Genomic DNA, 20,732 nt, shown 5'->3' with positions numbered 1-20,732 from the left:
GCTTTTCTTGCTGCCCTTGATGTCCCTGGCCAGATTTAATTCTATCAGGGCTTTAGCTTTCCTTACCTGATCCCTGGCTGCTCAGACAATTTCTCTATATTCCTCCCAGGCTATCTGTCCTTGCTTCTATCCTCTGTAGGTTTCCTTTTTATGCTGGGACTTTGTCCAAGAAAAACTTGCTCATCCATGTGGGCTTCCTGGTGTTTGTGTCCAACTTCCTCTTTGTCGGGATGCATCATTCCTGATCTTGAAGGAGGTGATCCCTAGACATTAACCAGCTTTCTTGGGCCCCTTGTCCCTCCAGGGTTTTATCCCATGTACTCTACCAAGCAGATCCATCAAGAGACCAGTCTGCTCTCCTGAAGTCTGGGGTAGTGAGTTTTTGTGCACCCTTCTTCCCACCCTAAGGATCTTGAACTCCACCATTTCATAGTCACTGCAGACAAGGCTTCCTAGCTTCACCAGCCCCTCCTTATTAGTAAGAACAAGGTCCTCCATGGCACCTCTGCTCACTGGCTCCTCTAACACTTGGAGAAGGAAGTTATCATCCAAGTATTCCAGGGACACAACACTCATATCTTGCCTCTAACAGGACCTTGTGCCCCTGTTCACATGAGAGACACTGTCAAAGGTTGGTCAAGCATGACTTCCCTTTCTTGAACCTATGCTGACTATTCCAAATCACTTTCTTGTGCTTCACGTGTTTGGAAGTACTTTCCAGGAGGATGTTTAGCAATAAAAGAGGATTTAACAAGGTAAATTTTTAACTGTGTTATTCTCTTCTGCGTATTTCACATGGAAGGTCACAATGTCAGAGATTTTAAGTGTGTGTGTATAAAAGGCTCAGTTTTCCCTTATCAAAACTTGTCAGACAATAATAGTTAATTTTCCAGTGCTCTGTAGTTTATTGAAGATATTACCAGGCAGTGATGACAACAACATGCACAACCAGAAGAAGGAACAGAAAAATACAGATATGTTTAAACTGATGTTCCAGTATTTGTTTAAAAATGGCATTACTGGAATAAACCAATGTAATTAGCTCAAATAGCAGTGCTCTGTAGAGCCATTACTTTGGACATTTTTTAGTTTTGAGGCAATCTGTGAGGTGTGACCACTGCTCCCGCAGCAAATATATATGGTTGTAGTTCATGACAACTTGAAAAGCAAAGAGGATAATTAATTAATGTGACTGATTGTCACAGAGTTAATGTTAAGCACTTGGCTGGGCTGCGTAAATTAGGAGTTGGTCTAGCCTCTGTGTCTAGAGAGAAAAGAGAGATAAAATAAGCACCTTTAGAGGGTATTTGTGATCCTAGGCAAACCGTGTCACTTTTTTCCCTCCCTTTCTCTTGGCAGATGATCAGAGTCATGAATAGTCTCCAAATTGAGGTGAGGTTGTCAAGAGCCTAGAAGTGGGAAGGAGAAATTACAGCCTCTGTTATAATGAGAGGCATTAAAATTAAATATATGTAAGGCTTCAGCCACACCATTGCCTCATGTGCCTACAAACATGTTCCCATGTTAAGTAACATATTATTGGTGCCTTTTGGGACACCTGCATGAAGCCTGATTGACTTCACAACATCTCAACATAAGCCCTCAGCAGAGCTGATTGAAGAATTAAAGGGGAAGGTGACTCAAAACTTCAGAGGTGGAAAGCAGTATTAGTTAGAATAATGTGTTTCTCTCATGACTGCTGAACTGAGAAAAAGCATGTATTAGGGTGTTCAATAATGGTGTGGAAAATGGAATGACTTTAGAAATAAAGCACATGATACAGTCTGTAAAAGAGGCCCTATTTTCTACCTCTCAAGCTGACCATTGAGCATCCATTTGAAATGAAAAAATTAAGGTTTGGTCTGTTCTATTTTGTCACAGTCTAAGAGGGAGCATTTCCTGGCTCTGAAATAGAATTTGCTAATTAGCAGCTCCAAGATTTTAACACTGTATATAGAGCAGAACAACAGCAAAAAAACAAACCTCAAGGCTTCAACCATCACACTTCCCCTTTGAATATGCAGAATAATTTCTTTGTCAATGACCTGGGAATTGATTCTATCCTCAAATTTAGGTAAGAATTTTTTATAGGTTTCATGATTGTTGATAAGCTCTGAGACAGATATAGATTGTGGTGCTGCCCTTTCCTGTTCACATGAAGAATCTGTTTTAGAGATGTCTGGGGTTTATAATATACTGTACATGACTGGCAAGTGCATTACAACAATAAGTCAGTGAAAGATTTATGTCATATGCATATATATTAGGTCATTCTCTAGTTTTCACTAGATGGCCGAATAAATGAATTTTCTGTCAAGGAAATTCACATACACCATCAAATTCCTTAGGAAGAGATGTAACTCAGCCTGCTGTGTTGGCACATTTCTGGATAATATGAGACAAATAGTAGTTTTGACTCAGCCAAACAGATAGAACTTTGTCTTTCTGTATGTCTAGTAATCCTGTAGCTCAGTTTCACATATACAAACTTTATATATCTAACAGAGAGGCTGAGAGAGAACTTGTTCTCTGCTCCCTCAGCACCTTAATATGATGCAGAGAGAGGAGGGAGTAACTCCTGTAGAGGCAGGTGCTGTTTATGGTCTTTTGATGTCAGAGGGAGTCTGGGTGGCTACACTCAGCTTGGGAGACTTGATTAGATGTGGGTTGGAAATTAATTGGTTATCAGGTATGACTGATTTAAATTTACAGACCTTAAGCTCTTGTGCTCTATTATGGGTTCAGTAGGAAGAGTGTCCCTATGCTTGATAGTTTGGGCTAAGACCCCCAGCAGCAGGTTTCAGTCTTTTTTGCTCAATTTAGATTTCTTGCTTTCTCTGTGAATTCTTTAACCATTGAACACAAACCTGTGAGGTAGGTAAACTGAGCCGATTGTTTTATATTTTGTCTTGTTTGTGTTATTTTACTTTTCTTAATAAGGAATACTGCTACAAAACGTTAATGAAAAATGCGTGCTGACAAGCCTAACCTCACAAAAGGGCCCTTTCTACATCCTATAAATCAGTGTCTAAACTGGAGAAGGGCTAAGATTTCAGGTACATCCCTCTTTCTAGCATCTTGCTATCCACTTTAGAACTGCGCCATTTCCTACTAAAAATTTGTAGGCTATAGGAAATAAACTTTAAATTCAGCTCTGTTCCTACAGAAATTATGTAGCCAAAATGAAAGGTTTGGTCATGTCGAATATATTACCTGATGCCACGCAAAAGAGAAACAGCAGTGCAAAGAGTTTGATGTGTCTGAATGGTGCATGATACAGAACTCTTTTAAATAAAAAACCAGAAGGGCTTAGTCATCCCCAAATCTCAGTGCTGCTGTTCAAATTAATATGCTCTTCAAATCACTACCTCTATGCTGTTTCTTATAATTACCTAGGTTTATATTGGGTAAAGTTTCTGGAAACAAAATTGCTGTAATCTGTGGCCTTTTTAATCAAGTTTTGCTGCTGTTAGGGTGCCTGAAGTTACTGTTTATAAGGGCAACTGACACTCTCTTAATTTCTTTATTTTTAAATCCCTCTTCTCATAATTGTTTAGCTGTAAAAGTCTGTTGAAGCCTGCCTCGCCAATCCAATGCTTTGAATTTTTAGTGATGACAGCTAAATAATAAACACTCCCCAAAGGTAACAAAATCACAGTAACATTCTAATAGCTTCTCTGTAGTCTGCTAGGAAACAAACATCTGTGAAAGATTATTTCCTTTAATGCTGCCTGATGAAGATGACCTTTAGAGTTATCACAAAAGTGAAGCTTTAACCACCTGCAGAGGAATAAAAGGCAGATATTTACACAGTAAATGTTTTAACTACTGCAGGGAAAAAGAACTAAAAATGCTTTACGTATGTCTTCAACTGGTGCAATAGGCACTAGGAACTTCTTCAAAGTTAACTTGTTACATTTTATATTTGTATGCAGTAGGTAGTAATAACAGGAAGGAATACCTCAGAAATACCAGATATACAGGGTTTGGAACAGGCACACACAGCTTTTCATCTGCAAGATGAGAAAAGAACAACATTAAAGTAACTTTATTATATATTAAAGAAAAAGTTACTAAGACATTGGTAAGAAGTGTAGAGTAATGACTGCAGTGTAGACAAAAGGAATCTGTGCTAGAGTAGCCTCAGGGCAGCAGCTGGAGGCACAGTAGGTGATGGTGATTTGGGCTAATGAAAGCTAGCAAATGTCTTATGAAAAATGTTTCAGGTTAAGTCAGAACGGGAAGCCATGTTTACAGAAGTCTTCTATAAAATACTGTGCAGAATAGAGTTTGGCATTCCTAATATTCTGTTCTTAATATTACTAAGTTTTGAGTCTATATCAGTATCATTTTTCAAAGGGAAAAAATAAATATTTCATTTTAAGGATGTTATATTGTCTCCTAAAATCTAATTCTATTTAGGCATAGGTAATACTCTGCAGGCATTTCAATATAATTCCACATAACATGCAGTATAAATCTGTCACTTTGTTATGAAATTTAGTTCTATTGTAAGTTAATTCTACTGAATTACACTATTAGTTATTTTTCATCTTTTTCTTCTGAAATACTGGACTTCTTCCTAGAAATCCAGTGCTTAAACCAGCTGCAGTCAGAAGTTGGGGGGTTTTATTCAGTGAAAAAGTTTGTACCTCCAGAAATGCATTTCTCTCAACCCTACTTGGGGACATTGATTAATTTTGGAATGGTGAGCCATAAATAAAGTCTCAAAAGATACCACATGCTGAACTACCAGCATTTTTGGGCAACCTCTCCTTTCATGACCTTGTTTATGCTGTCAGCATTGGTGGGGTCACAGCACATGTCTCAGTGGATATCTTTATATCTTTGCTTTTATAATAATCTCTAGAGTTTCTGCGCCTGGTTGTTTTTACCCTATAGGCATAAAGATTTGGTATTCACAAGGTATTCTCTAATACTTAGGAACTGGGGTATCTGCAAAACGGTATGTGGGGAGGATGCCCATGATTATCAAGAATAAAAATAAATAATAAATCTAAAGGCATGAAAATGTATATTTATTTTCCCTAGACATTGATTTAGTGACTGGAAAAAAAAAAAAAAGATTTTTTTTTTTTTTGAGAGAAAAGCAGTTATAAAAGTTGGTTAACTGTTAACCACACTATTTAATAAACCTTGAATGATCTTGACAGAATATAAAGCATTCATGTCAGCCTTTAGTTAAAGTCTTATCATTTCCAGTAGGAGTTCATGCAAAGTATCATCTCTGCACATATGGTGTGGATACATTTCTTTAATATATAAGATCTGCTGTAAGATTTTAAGAATGGTTTGCTTAGACTGATTTAGGTAGATTAATTTTAGTGGGAGTTCTGTAGGTTGTTTTGTGAGATTTTTCCTATCTCCTTACACAAGCTGAGTCTGGAATGGTCTTTTATACAGTTCTGCTAGCATGATTTTCTGCCAGTTTACAGTTCCTTGAGAGCCGTTCTTCCAGCAGAGTTCATAGATACAATTGCTCTGATGCTCAGAACTGGCTCTGCAGTGGATGTATGTTACAGGATCACCCATTGTTTCACATAACCTGTTCTGAGCTAAGTTTGGAAAAAATATTTTTTGGATTTGCATGGACCCATTCCCAGAATAATAAATAATTTCCATTTTTTCCAAAGTTTTGAGAAGTGACTACTTGTGTGACGTCTTGGATTTCACCTTGAATTACCCTGCAAGTGGTTTGGGTAAGTAAATAAGAGAAAATAAGTCTACTTTCAAGAGCCTAAAACATGGACAGTGGGATTGAGTGTGCCCTCAGCAAGTTTGCCGATGACAGCAAGCTGTGTGGTCCGGTTGATATGCTGGAGGGAAGGGATGCCATCCAGAGGGACCTTGACACACTTGCGAGGTGGGTCCTACACCTGGGTCGGAGCAATCCCAGGCACAGCTACAGGTTGGGCAGAGAAGAGATTCAGAGCGGCCCTGCAGAGAAGGACTTGGGGGTGCTGGTCGATGAGAAAATGAATATGAGCCGGCAGTGTGCGCTCGCAGCCCAGAAAGCCAACCGTATCCTGGGCTGCATCAAAAGGAGCGTGACCAGCAGGTCGAAGGAGGTGATCCTGCCCCTCTACTCTGCTCTTGTGAGACCTCACCTGGAGTATTGTGTGCAGTTCTGGTGTCCTCAACATAAAAAGGACATGGAACTGTTGGAACAAGTCCAGAGGAGGGCCACGAGGATGATCAGGGGACTGGAGCACCTCCCGTATGAAGACAGGCTGAGGAAGTTGGGGCTTTTCAGCCTGGAGAAGAGAAGGCTGCGTGGAGACCTAACAGCAGCCTTCCAGTACCTGAAGGGGGCCTATAGGGATGCTGGGGAGGGACTCTTTGTCAGGGACTGTAGTGACAGGACAAGGGGTAATGGGTTAAAACTTAAACAGGGGAAGTTTAAATTGGATATAAGGAGGAAATTCTTTCCTGTTAGGGTGGTGAGACACTGGAATCGGTTGCCCAGGGAGGTTGTGAGTGCTCCATCACTGGCGGTGTTCAAGGCCAGGTTGGATGAAGGCTTGTGTGGGATGGTTTAGTGGGAGGTGTCCCTGTCCATGGCAGGGGGGTTGGAACTAGATGATCTTGAGGTCCTTTCCAACCCTAACTATTCTATGATTCTATGTTTGTAAGATCAGTAGTATCTGTCGGTACTAGTTAGTCCTGGGCTAACGCTGCTCTTTGCTTATGGGAAGCTAGCACTTGTGATGTGAGAGGAATTCATCTGATGCTAACATGAAATATGTTACTTTGAGATACAGAAATGAAGAGTTGCAGCTAATGTCACAGGAATTTTAGAAAGCAAACGAAGATGCCGCATGCATTGCATTATGTGGCAAGTAGTTCAAGCATACTCTCAGCATCTACCACCTATAATTGATAAAATTCAGTTATCAGTTTTCAGTGGCAAGAAAGTCTGAAGTGTCTTCCTTGGGGATCAATCTAAATTTTAATGAAGGATTACATTTGGGATTTATGAAACAGCATAAAGCTTTCTCTGTTGGTCTATGGTGAGAAAAATCTTAAGGACCGGAATACTGATGATTCAAGGATTTGAGGGTTTAAGCAGTTTGTGTATGGTAAGATTGTTTCATAAGACCTTCATTAAATATTTGTTTGAGAAGTTAAGGAGAGAAATAGCATCGCTAAACCCATTTTCTTGTCGTTGGACTATTAGATTATGGTCCACTTATATTCTAATTGAAGCTTTAACCTGTTTCAGTCTGGGACATGTGCCTATATCCACAAAGCCATTTGAGAACTAAATTCTTATTTGAACACCTAATTGTCACTGATTTTGGGAGAAGGTACTGTCCAGAATGGGAATTAAGTGCCCAAATACCTTTGAATAGCTGAGCTGTACTGCTTTTCTTTGGAGCTGTGGTTTATAGAGGTACTTGTGTTCTAATTCTTTGGGAGACAAAGCAACACCCTTTTCACCTTTCCTATTCAAGCAATGCATATCTGTAAATTATGCTGTGCCAAGGCTAAACAGAAAAGCTTTTATTATTATTTGTTATTTTTGTCTACATTGCTGCAGAAATACAAAAGCTAGACATTCAAGTAAACAAAGATAACACTTGTAGAGTCCATTTCTGCAGTGTACTTTGACTTTGTAGGCATTAATGCTCTCTTCATGAAATGTTGATGCCAACATTAACAGCCAAATTAAACTCTTCTGAAAAAGCAAGGGATCTTTCTTAACTGGCAGTGCAATACTCAGCCAGCAGAACCATCTGATTACGCCATATTTTTATGTTTATGTAGCTATACTCACTTCCATGTAATTGGACTGCTACTATTAGCAGAAGCCATTCAGACTTTATTAAACGTATTTGTAAAACTCATTTTCATTAAATATGTGACATCTGCATTTCTCTCTACTGGGTTCTGCCTTCCTACCTGAAACAATCAAAACTAGGCACATTATACATCTGCCATCTTTCATAATCTAAACCGCCTCAAGTAGGAACAATGCATTTATATTTTATAATGAAAAGAAAGCCTCTGAATGCCAAGTAGTAGACACAAAAGATTATCTCCCTATTTGCCAGGCTTGGATTGTCAGACATTAAATTTTTTAAGAGCCACTTCTAATGAATTATTGATGTTCTCACTATTTAGAAACTGGATCACATCACTAAGTAATTAGCACCCTGCCACTTCTGCCCATCATATTTAATGTGTCATCAGAGAAGGCTGTGTTGAACTACTTATTTTTAAATGAATGACTAGCATTGTTTCTCATGTATTGCCATTTTGCATAGAGTCATCTAAATGCATATATATGGTATTCCATAGGGTTAGGATCCTACATGCGTATGTTGCTTCCTTTTAGAATATGCATACATGGTTCTTGTAGGAATTTAATCATGTGGATTTTCCTGAGGATTACTATGCCAAGCAGGGATTTGAAATGATATTTTTTACTCATCAATAGAACCTGTTGACTGTAGTGAAACACCTTCTCACAAAATATGCAATTTTACCAGGTTAAAACAGAATCCTGAAGTCTGTCATGGGACAATTCATTTTAAGCTTGTAGTAGGTAATACTTCCTAAGTAACTGACTTATGATCAGTTTATGATCAGTAATTAAATATTGCTAGCTCAATATTTGAGGTTATCACAACACTTGGTTTTCTTTTATTTAAATAATTAGGAACAACGAAAACTGCTGAGGAATTTAGAGATTAACCATGCTGTGGATTGTCCATATATTTTGGCTTGAGTGATGTAGAATTTAATTTTTGCATGTAGAACATAGAATGGACCCCTTCTGAAACTGTTAAGCTGCAGTAAACGTAGTAAGTGAAGTGTATTCAGATTCATATAATCAAGTGTTATCCTCTATATGTAAGATATCTTAATTCAGGAGGTCAAAGTATTTTGGAATAATGTTGATTAGCAGATTTTTATACTTTAAAATTAACAAAATAGAGTTCTGTTTTGAAGTTTCTATCCAACAAATATCACTTCTTGAAATAAGAAGTGTCTACAGATTCAGGTGAAATCACATAAAACCAAAAAAAAAAAAAAAAACCAACCTAAAAACCCCCAAAATAACCGCAAAATCCCAAACACTCCAAATAACAACAAAACACCAAATAAACCTACACAAAAAAAAAACAACCCAAAACCAAATCTTAAGCCTCTAAACCTTCAGCATACATACAGGCCGTGTGAATTTTACTTGCCATAATTTGCTGTCCTTTTGCAAAATTAAGATGCAACAGTGGTTGGTTTGCTTTCTTCTTGATCTATATGCAACTATGCATTCTGGAATTTGTCATGCTTTAGTCATCCATCTCTTCCTAAGAGCCTGCTAGAAATGACATTAGAGGTAGATGTATACCAACAAAGTAATTCCTTGTCAGACCAGTAATTTATAAACATAATGCATGTTAGTTAGAAATATTAAATTAAAAAGATATCTGGACCTGCATATTTGCCTGGGTTATTGTGCACTTAACTGATAACTGAATTATTCTCTGCATTTAAGAGATCTCAATACCTGATACTTGGGAAAGCAGAAATGTTAATAGAGGTAGTTAAGAAAATAGGAAAGTAGAAAGAAATATTGCATGCAGTTCATGGTCATGAAGGTTTAAGAAAAAATAGTTGATAATTGCATACCTTAATAAAAGAGAGCAGAAACTGACCTCAGGCTGGATACATGTATTTAAATGGACAAGGACATTGATCAACATAATTAGATGCTTAACTGGACATGCTGGTCTTTGTATGTGTGACTATGATGCACAGTATTGAAAGGTGACCTGCTCTGGTTCAAAGTATTTTATTTTCTAGTTTCAGGCTCTTTAAATTATCAAAGACTATAGGTTATGTAACGAGGCAAAAAATTCAAAGCCAGATGCTAAGAAAAATCTGTTCAAGATTTAAAATTAAATAGAAGCTTAAAAATGGGTGATATAGAACAAAAAAATAAGCAATTATAAACAGAAGAAACCTAATGACCTCCGGGCACTTTTAAATACAATTTATTCTCAGTGGTAGACACCCATTTAAAATTTCCTGCAATTGGAAAGTGAAATTGCTTCCTTATTTCTAAGCTAGAGTGGACTTTGCTTAAAGAAGTCATAGAATGGAAGTGCCCCACCTTTGACGTCTAGTATGCTTGGGGTAGAAGAACTGCCCAGCAATTTCTGCCCTCACCTGGCAGCTGTGGTAGGTGCTGGAGCACCTGTAGAGTCTCTAAATTGAGTGCATTAAGCCTTATGATATACTTAATGCATTAGTGGGGGATGTACAAGCTCTTGTACAAGCTTAACTTGTCTATTACGCTGTCAAGCTGCCTCCGCACTGCTGGGGAAGCCACAGCTGTGTAACAAGCAGAGTCACAGAAAACTGGCAAAGGTTGTCATCTCTGCAATACCCGCTGTTGCGGTAGAATAGCAATAGCTTTGTTTCTGCAGGTCAGCCCTGGGATCTGCTTTAATATGCGAAGGCTCTGCCAAATCTTTCTGTACGTCCAAGCCATCCTGGTTTCCTAGCTAGACTTATGTCTGTGCGCTGTACTTTACAAATCTCAGCTGTTGTATTGTCTCCTTTTTTGTGCTGCAGAAATACACTGTACCTGATGACCTCTTCCTGAAAGTATATTAATTTGTGATTACTTCTTATTGTGATTGGTAACTGGGACAAAGTGGGATACATGGTACTATTTACTCAATGAAAGTTACAACAAAATTAGCAAAGAACTAATGTCTAAGGCAGTGGTGATCATGCTGCAAATGTGACCACATAACTCATCCATTCATTTCTGCTGTACATTGGAGAGCTGAATACAGCGCTCTTAGAAAGAAGATGTGTGTCCCTGTCAGACTTGTCAGGTTACCTTAATGTGGTGTAGGAGGCTTTGATGTGAGGTCAGGTTTCAGGACATGAGAACAAGGTAGCAGACTGTGCTGGCGAGCACAAACAGTGCAAGATGTTGGACTAGTGTGCTTGATGAGCCGAGGAGCTCGTGTGTTTTTGGTAGAAATTTGCTGCTGGGGAAAAGCAACCTCCAAGGAAAAGGCTTCTAAGTGGGTGTCTTCTTGTAAATTAGGGTGGTGGCATCACCTAATTCAAGTGATCTTGTGGGCTGTGAAGTACTTGTAGTGGAAAAGCAGAAAATCTGTTTTCTGTGTGAAATGGAAAATAAGTGGTAAACTGTACATGCACTGGCTGGGTTCAGAGAGAGAAACAGATTGAGATATTTGAATTGGCCAAATCATGTGGCCATGTTTTCTATCTTCTTTTTCTGTTATGCCCATACACTCATATCTAATAGCTTTTCATGAGCAGACCTTTTCTTCTGTTCCTGTACCATGCTCAAAACCTCACTGTGCTGTGTCCTTTGTGTTTCCTGATTCTGCAGCTGAACCTCTTGCTTGCTGACTCTCAAAGTCTGTGGACCATTGCATGGTAAAGTTTGTCTCTGTTGTAGGCTCAGTTTCAGGAAGAGGGTCTGAAAACTCTTCTTTAGTTCCACTGGCTGCCACTAACCTAGCAAATGTGTGATGCTTATAACAATGTGTGTTTTATTTTTTCCGTCTGCTGAAGAGTTAATAATTCAAAGCTGCAGTTCTCCTCCAGTAGACAACTGGGGTAGAAAAGATAAAAAAATAACTATTGAAATGCAGTGGCTTCAAGCTTAATGGTCTGCACTGCTGCATGTAGCAGTAACAGAACTAGAGCACTTAGTGGCATCTCTGACCAGCGGAGGAGATTGCACAGAACAGGAATCACTCTGTGTTGCTGTCAGTTGCTAGGTGTACACCTTGGTTTGCATTCTAAAGTATGTACTTCCAACACTTACACTGAAGATAAAGTCTGTAGGAAAAAAGGGACTGCTGTTATGTCTTTAGAATACAAATAAAGTTTCTCTAAAAGTTTCTATAAAGAGAAAACGAATGAGCGTGTTAAAAATCACTTGAATTATGTTATTTTTATATTGTTGTATGTGTAATTGACTTGGATGTACTTCAAAGAATGATTGTGGTTTACAAATCCTTTTTTCCTAAGTACAGCCAAATAATAATGAACAAAAGATGCATAGTGAAAAATAATCTAAAAAAAAATCACTTCTGTTGCTTTCAGAAAGTAATTATGTACACAGAGAAAAAGTAAGAGACACTGCAGACTAATCACTGAATTTAATATTCTCATTTAGCTTAGATGGCTGCTAGGGTCCAGAAGAATACTTAACTACTCTTTCTACTAGAATTATAAAACTCACATAACAGTGTATTTTTACTCACATAATATCAATATAAAAGTCTTGGATCCCTGTGCTGTAAAAATCTCTCTGTGGTATTTGACATAAATAATTACATCACACTGACTAATGGAAAGAACAATAAAGAAAAATGTACTTTAGTGACTCAGGACTTCCTTCTCATTGACTTTCAATAATACACAGGCGTCTAAAAGTCTTTGCAAATCATACAGTAGGATATTGAACATAAAAATGTAATTTAAACAGACGTCAAGCCCATACGTCTGTTCAAAAAGCCCCATTCAGCAGTAACCTTCTAAAACTACTTAAATTCACCATTATTTCCTCCTTACCTGATCTGGCATTTCCGTATGTTCTTGCTCCGTGTAGCCACACAGCTGCCTCAATCTGACCAGCTGACTCTTACCTAAGCTCTGCAAAGGTCCAGAAGTTAGGTTAAGTGATGTTGAAGCCCTTCAGAGGGCCTTTCCGCATTTCTGCTTTGGGGATGACCCTTAAAATGTTGACTATGGTGGCCCTTCTCCATACATGATAGGATGCAGATGAAAAGATGGTGATGTTCCTTGCTATTTACATCAGTCACCCAAATAACAGGATACTCCTTTGGAGATCTGGGTGGATACTTCCATCTGGATTCTGATCTAGTGACCCTTCACTTAGAAGTTGAACCCTTCTGAAATCCTGCGTTGGATTTAACTGTCCTGGAAATAGGATTTAGAATTTACATCTTGAAAGGGTTGTTTGAAAATTTTACACAGATAGCCCAATGACAAACTCTCATTTGTTCTCTCTAGCACAGCTTGTGATCTTTTTTCCAGCAAGTAGATTATTATTTTTTCCCAAAGTCTGCTGAACTGTAGAGCCCACATACTTCTCTACACAGAATATTTGTGCTCTTGGAGATGCTCTCCAAGCCATGTCTCCACTTTCATGCACTCAAACACTAGCTATGCCTAACAGCCTTGCACTTTTATTCTTTTTTTAAGTACAGTAACATTTTAATGTAGGAGGTAAAACAGATTTTTGCCTTTCAGACAGCTGAGCTGCCTTTGGGAGTAAGCACCTCAGGGTACAAGATGCCTTCTCTGGTTTATAAGAGAGAAGGAACAAAGGGAGGGTTGCTGCAACAGTGACTTATAACCCACTATCTGTGGGCCCTTCAGATTTCCCTTAACTCTTTCTAAAGGGTCCAAAAAAAGAAATGTAGTAAATTAAACCTATTATTTGGTGCTAGTTCACAATACAGGAATCTATTCCTTCATCCAAAACAAGCTGAAAAATTAATTTACACCAATTACACTGCCTTATTTATACCACAAAGGACTTGGTCCTGAACTTTGATTTTTAGGTGGTTTTAAATGCCTCATCTGTAAGATTGCAATAAGATAGAAGGTGTTTAGGAATAAATATTGGTTCATTAACAGCACATCTATATCCTACATTTAAGGACACAAAGCAGTATGTTATTGTGCTGAAAAGCTATTTGTTTGCCAAGGCAACATTTTGAGCTTTTAAATGGAGGACTGGGAAGGCCACCAACATCTTGCAACATTAAAAGATGGCTTCCCTGTGCATCTGGAGATGTGCCTAGGAGCCTAACTTTGCCTTTGTTCCCACAAACCACACACACAAATCTACAAACATTTCATATCCTGAGATAAACTTTAGCAGATAATACAGATGCTTCCCCTGCAAAAAATGAAACTAATGCTTGTCTTAAATGTTCTTTGGTAAAATTCCCGTGAAATGATGAGGAGAAAATGTGATTTTTCTATTATAGGTTGCCAGGAGGGTATATGAATAAATATCTGTGTATAAAGCTGCTCAGTTATTTCTGAATCTTTGGCCACTTCAGTTCCACTCCCGTATGTTTATGGTTTTACATAGCTTGTGTTTAAATGAAAAATATGTATATGTGTGATAATATGCTCTACGTAGGGAATTCCAGTACAGAAGCTAATTATTTTTTCAAACTGATCTGACATTATGTACAATCGAAACTGATGGGTGATGAGATTATAATTTTCTTGTGATTAATCTGATTGTAAAAGCAGTGTCATCTGTCAGTGAGTAAGGCTAGCCTGACATTATAGTTGAGTGACGGTCATAAACTCATCTGATTGTCATGGTATAATTGCGTTATTATCTGTTCATAATAAAAATCTATTGGACTGAAAGTCTGATAGAAATTGATTTGTCTTTTTAATATGCTCCCAAGCATATATGAGTCGTGCTTGTACTATATGACTGTTTTTTCAAGCAGTTGTAGTAAAATCACCTCAGGGCTAGTTCATGTGGAAGCCAGATCTGACATAACATCAGAGCCTCTTTCTTTGCTTTATGGCTTTGACTGGAAGGAGGAGCCCATGGCAGTGTTGTGGGGGACAGAGAGCAGAGTACTAATGATATGTTTTGTTATCACCATGAACAGCAGTAGGTTCACTTATTTTTGCATTGGGGATGGATAGAGACAAGGCAAAAAGAGACCCTGAAATAAGATCTGTGCGTCTATCTTATCCTGATACAAGCCTTGTTTTCCTTTCCTGTCAGCCATAAACCTGCTACTGCACTGGCTCTGTGATGCATTTATATTTTTTTAGACCTTTGTACATCTGGGAGGTGCAAGTGTTGCATTTGGGTTATTTGCATATTTTGGACTTGAGGGGAAATCACTGCCCTTTGGCAAAAATGCAAGGGCAGAAGATGAGGAAAAGAACATCATAAAAATGTATAAAGAAGCAGACAGGTTTCTCTGCATTAGTTAAGGCCTAACTTGGAGCCTTCTTAAAGAATTTAACATTACTCTTAGGAATGCAGAGTCAAATACTCAAAAGTGGTTAATGCTAGGATTATATCAATATTGCCATTTTGAGCATGTGAGTTGCAACAATCTTAACATGGTCACATACTGCTGTTACTCCTGCCAGACCCCTGGCTTATTCAGTGTGCAGAGTGTGCCATAGTCATATCCATTATTTACTACCTTTTAATCTTATTTCTCAGTATATGGTGCTCAACTTTATCTACTGTTCATTGTTATAACCCTACTAAAAATACATTTTTTCCTCATTGGCTTTTCTGTAAATTTTTATTATCCTATTGATATGTTTAAACTAATTTTATGAGACTGAAAAAAAGGATATTTTTCCATTAGCTCCATTTCCCAGACAGAAGACCTGGGACTCTGAATAGCACTAATACTGGAGCAGCTTCTGGCTTTCTTCTTTGCAATAGCTAGCATTGCAAATTTGCTTTGAAAACATGATTCTAGTCGGCTTTAGACAGAGTCACGACTCTTCTTTGGCTCAGATTCTATACTCTCGAGTGTTTACAAGTAGAAGGTATATTGGTAATCAACTGGTAATTAATTTCAATGACTATTCATATCAGAATGTATCAGAAAGACTACGGAAGTGATCATACGGAAGTACTCAATACTGGTCCTGCATCTCAAATACTGTGTTCAGTTCTGGGCCCCTCACTACAGAAAGACATTGAGATGCTGGAGTGTGTCCAAAGAGCAAAAGAAGCTGGCAAAGGGTCTGGAGCACAAATCTCATGAGGAGCAGCTGAGGGAGCTGGGGTTGTTTAGTCTGGAGACAAGGAGGTGGACGGGAGACCTTATCGCTTTCTACAACTACCTGAAAGGAGGTGGGTTGTGTGAGGTAGATGTTGGTCTCTTCTCCCAAGTAAGAAGCAATTGAACAAGAGGAGATGGCCTCAAGTTGTGCCAGGGGAGGTTAAAATTAGATATTAGGAAAAATTTCTTCACCAAAAGGGTTGTCAAGCACTGGAACTGGCTGCCGAGGGAAGTGGTGGAGTCACTATCCTTGGAGATATTTAAAAGATGTGTAGATGTGGTACTTGGGGACATGGTTTATTGGTGGACTTGGCAGTGCTAAGTTAATCATTGGGGCTGATGATCTTAAAGGTTTTTTCCAACATAAACAATTCTATGATTCTATTACATTTCACATTGGTGTCTTGCTGTACAGTTAGTTACACTTCTGCTTGCTTAAATATTGAGACCAGCAGATCTGCATTAGTGTTTCATTCCCACTTTGAGTAATAAGGCACTGCTTTATTTAGCCTGAGTGGATCCAGCACAGTATCAGGTGCAGCAGTAGAAGCCAGCTCTGCATGATGCTGTTTAAGTCCCTTGTTCATAGGAGTAGCTTCTGTCTTTGTGAAAGCCCTTGTCTTTATTCACTACGCATATTCTAACCTCTGAAACAATATATGATCTTATAGACAACAGGTCCAGTTGAATATCTACACCATGTGGGGCAAACTAAGGTGTTGGAGGATTTTACTTTCATGCATTTCTGCAAGATTCTTGATTTGAAAAGCTTAACTTTATTCAGTGGGGTTTCTAGAGGAAAATGCACTTCAGGCAAATTCCGATACCCCTTGCCTGGTTTATTCCTTATTCTAATCCTCTTCTAGCCAAAATCAGTTTTGTTGCTTACTGTGACAATGTCATCTTGCTCACATTGTCTTCTCTGTATGTGTCTTATGTGATCCTGTTTCTTGCCCAGCAGTTGCCCCCACTCCCAAATCCAAAAATGTTTCTCTGAAAGGATACAGAATGTTAGACCTTTCCAATGCATTTTTAAATACAAATTTCTTTACTTTGAAGATCATTTTAACTAAAAATACTTTTAAAACAATTATAGCACAAGCATTAAGCTCTGTTTTGGTTTGGGGTTTGGTTCCCCGCTTCCTTCAAAAAATTTATTTGATATACACCTATTTTGGGCATTTCTGGCGCAGCTCTGCTCAGAACTCTGACAACTCATCGGAGGAGAGGACAGTGCACAGCCCCGGTGCACAGCAGGGATCAGACTGGGATTCTGAGTCACAACTCAGTTATTGCTTAGCATCAGAGGGGAAGTAAATTCTATCATTCATGGGCTATCTTACCTCTCCCTTCATGTCAGCTCATCCTTCACCTCTCTGTTTGGGAGCAAAAGTGATACTCTGTTGCAGAAGCCCTTTGCTTGGCATACAGAGAATCTGGCATTCCCCACATGGAAGAGTTCAGATTAGCAGAACACCTTTGCTCCTGCACAAGGACATGTAACAGCCTGCAACTGTCACTGGGTTCAGCTTGCTTCTGCTGTTGCCACGCAAGTGTGTACTTGTGCTGGGCTCAGTTGTTATGCTTGATTCTTGCCTCAAGTTCTGTTTAGGTGATCTTCAGGGTATGCTGTTATTTGTTACTTCTGGAAAGCCAAAGTATTATATTTCCACATACCAGCCACAATGGGAAGTTCTTAAAAGATATCCAGCAAGCTAGTTATGACCTTTATCACTTAATTTGACATTGGGTCTCTGTCAAAACAAATATTTTCCATGAGCCTTGCTTACTGTGAAATGTTTTTCAGGTATCTTCTATGCTGAAAACCTGATATTAAACTAACTTGTCCATAGCTCTGCCCATCCTTCTTCAGTAGTACTCAGCTGTTTTATAAATACTGGACCTTTTTGGGTATGTGAAAATGACATTGTCCTTCTAAGAACACTTTCTTAAAACTGCATCTTCTGCCTCTTACAGGAAAGAGGCATTATTTTTCACACAAAGAAAATTTCAGCATAGATGATGTGATCTTCTACTATTAAATACCCCAAACCTCCATTTACTTCACAGTCAAAGTAATAGCATGGAGAAATGAGAACTGAAGGTTCAAGTCAAAAGAAAATGTAGCTACAGAGTTTTCCTTGTTCTGCTTTTGCTTTAAGCCAAACTATGGTTTGGTTGTGTCTGCTCTGCACTCACAGGACTTTCAAGTTTTGTTGCCCTAGGCCATGCATCAGAGGATGCACCAAAACCTAGCTGAGTAGCAGGATGTTAGTCCGTGCCACGATAGCACAGGAGGCTTCTGATTTTTGCACTCCTTTATCAGGTATATTGCAAGTGCACATCTATTGTGCTATTTCAGGCAGCGCGAAGAGGCTTATTCTCAAAAAAAGTTGTTTTTTTTCTTTTACCTAGCTGTGAATTTTGTCATGATAGTTTTGTGTAAGACTGGGTGAAGTGAGTGAGTGGCTATTTTCTGAATAGTTGTAATGTTCTAATATTTTCCATCTTCATTTCCTTTCAGTCTCTTAGCGATGTATCACTAGACATAGTACTTTGTCTTTTTTAATATATGACTAATCTTTTCAAACCAATTTCTGTTGCTACCTGTGCACTACAATTGCTAACTGTATTATACCATGGAATATGGTGTGCAGCAGTCCATCAATCCTCTTTCTTCATCTAAAGGCAGAAAATATATAGTAATTGCTTAATAAATCTGCCATTTCTTTATCTCGGTCTCCAATTCCCCATTTGCATTTTTAGTAGTTTTATCTTTAGGGCTGGCTGGTCATCTAACCAAGATAGGACGATAGCTAACTTTTACAGTAGAGAAAGCAATAGGATTCTATGGTGAATTTATATTTTTTTATTAATAATGGGTACTAAATCTTGATGGAATCGTTAACATCATGCATAGCTCCAACACTTGCAGAACTTGTCCTGGGCACCTGGGATGGATAGTGTCCTCTTGATTTGCCTCAGGTTCACCTGTCATTACTTTTCTGCTATAATAGTAGACTGTTAGCAGATCTGAAAGCAACTAAAACTATTAGTGATTGCAGTTATTTATGTATATTAACAAGAATTGTTTGCCATGAAGAAATCTAGAAATTCTAGAAAAAACAAAGGAAAACCACTTTCAGCTTATTTGTTAATCATACTTCTGTTTTACACCTTATTCTGTGATCATAAAGGAAGCTTGAGAATACTTCATAATGTAACTGAATTTTAATTTTCTACAATTGTTTACCTTCTGAACTTGCTGTCTGAGCTGTGTGATAGGGAGGATTTGTAGGATAGCATTTATTAGTGATCTTGCTTATCTGTACTTCTTGCCATTTCTGAGCTGGACTTCCTGTTGAGCAAATCTTCAGATCTGATAGTGAACATTTTCAGCATTTAGGAAGTATGAACTGCTGTGGGCTCCTAAAGCATATCTCACCAGCAAAACAGCCGTTTGTGAACATATTTGACCCATCCTACCCCTCCTACTCCTTAGGGTTATGGAAGAATATCAAAGCAAGTTCAAGCTCCATGTCTTCATCTTGAGGGAACTCCATAGCATGGGTCCTCATACATGTAAAAGATCTTAAGAAATTGAAGCATAAAGCCAGTTTTGGAAAACTGGCATGATGCACCTTCCCATATAGAATTAAACTTCATTTCTAATAATAGTACAACTCTTGAGGCTGTGCTTGAGACCATGGACGAAACTGAGACTTTGGATAAACACAAATCTTGCAAGCTTCTCCTCTCCTTAAACTATACCTTTACTAGAATAAATACATAGCAATAGGTAGAAAAAAGCAAACTAGAAAGCCCACCAAATCAAGCCGTTGATTGCCTGGAGTTAATAAATGGAGTTAATGAACATAAATAAATGAAAACTTATACCTTGTATTTAATTATTTAGCTTAAATGAATACCCAGGAAATATTAAAAGCACAAGAGGACTTGCATAGAACTGACAAAATATTCTGCTGCTTGCTACCATTATAATCTACATCAAGATCCAGGAGTGATATAAAGTCCCTCATTTATTTTGAACTGAGTGCCAAAGCAGAAAGTAAGCACAATGGTACAACACACAGCTCCAGTATTATGCTTCAAGGAACATAGGAGAAGATTCTATTTCTAGGGGAGTAGCAGTACATAAGGGAGTATACAGTGGAAGAATTACTGCTTTAACTTTTGCATTTTCAAAATAATAGGAAAAATAACAGGAGAAAAGCTTTCCTAGTTAAGCTGAACAAATATTTCTTCAAGGAATCTCAAAGGGTAAACTTTTTCAGACATAAAATGGACTAAATAGCAAGTATATGACGTAAAACAGGCCTCCTGTGGGTTGTGGTCTAATACAAGGTGGGGGGGGGGGCTACCTTGGATCTTTGAAGAAAATATTTGAATGTTGACAAACAAGCACAGCAAGAGACGGAACTGTATTCTGTACAGAGCAAACACTGGTTTTAAGAGTGTAGATCTTAAAAAAGTATTTACAAGAACACTTAATCCAGATGCTTGAAAGAATTTCTGCTTGAAAGGTATGATTGCCACATCCAGTTAATTTACTTTTAGAGAATTAGATATGCAGACTGTAAGCAAAGATCTTAGGGTAGTAGAGATTGCTGTGTGTGTATATCTCGCTTTTCTCCTGGCCTATAACAGAGGAACAGCCCCTTTCCTACTCTTCAATTTGATTGTGATTCATCTAGGGAGCTCAAATTCCTTTGCATTTTTTCAGACCATTCAATTTTTAAAAATATTCTCATTGCTTCTATTGTTCTTGATTATTCAGTCTTGCGTGATAAAATTGGTCTTTGCTACCCTGTTTCTTTTTAGCTTCAGCCTGGATGAATTTCAGTTATCTCTTATTCCTTTTGTGCT

General features: G+C 38.2%; 1 long non-coding RNA gene across 1 annotated transcript in view; it reads left to right on the top strand.

Moving 5' to 3' along the window:
- Nucleotides 1–2,751: 2,751 nt before the first annotated feature.
- The window catches only part of LOC136021663 (uncharacterized), a 34,921-nt gene continuing 16,940 nt past the window's right edge, over nucleotides 2,752–20,732 (top strand). Inside the window, exons 1-2 of the long non-coding RNA XR_010615856.1 lie at nucleotides 2,752–2,874; nucleotides 5,655–5,720. This is a non-coding gene — a long non-coding RNA (uncharacterized LOC136021663). The remainder of the gene's footprint in view (nucleotides 2,875–5,654; nucleotides 5,721–20,732) is intronic.

Source organism: Lathamus discolor, chromosome 1 (genome assembly GCF_037157495.1).
Source record: "Lathamus discolor isolate bLatDis1 chromosome 1, bLatDis1.hap1, whole genome shotgun sequence".
In the NCBI taxonomy this organism is placed as follows: Eukaryota; Metazoa; Chordata; class Aves; order Psittaciformes; family Psittacidae; genus Lathamus; species Lathamus discolor.
Note: the sequence above shows the minus strand (reverse complement) of the source record. Positions and strands in the feature narration are given on the sequence as shown.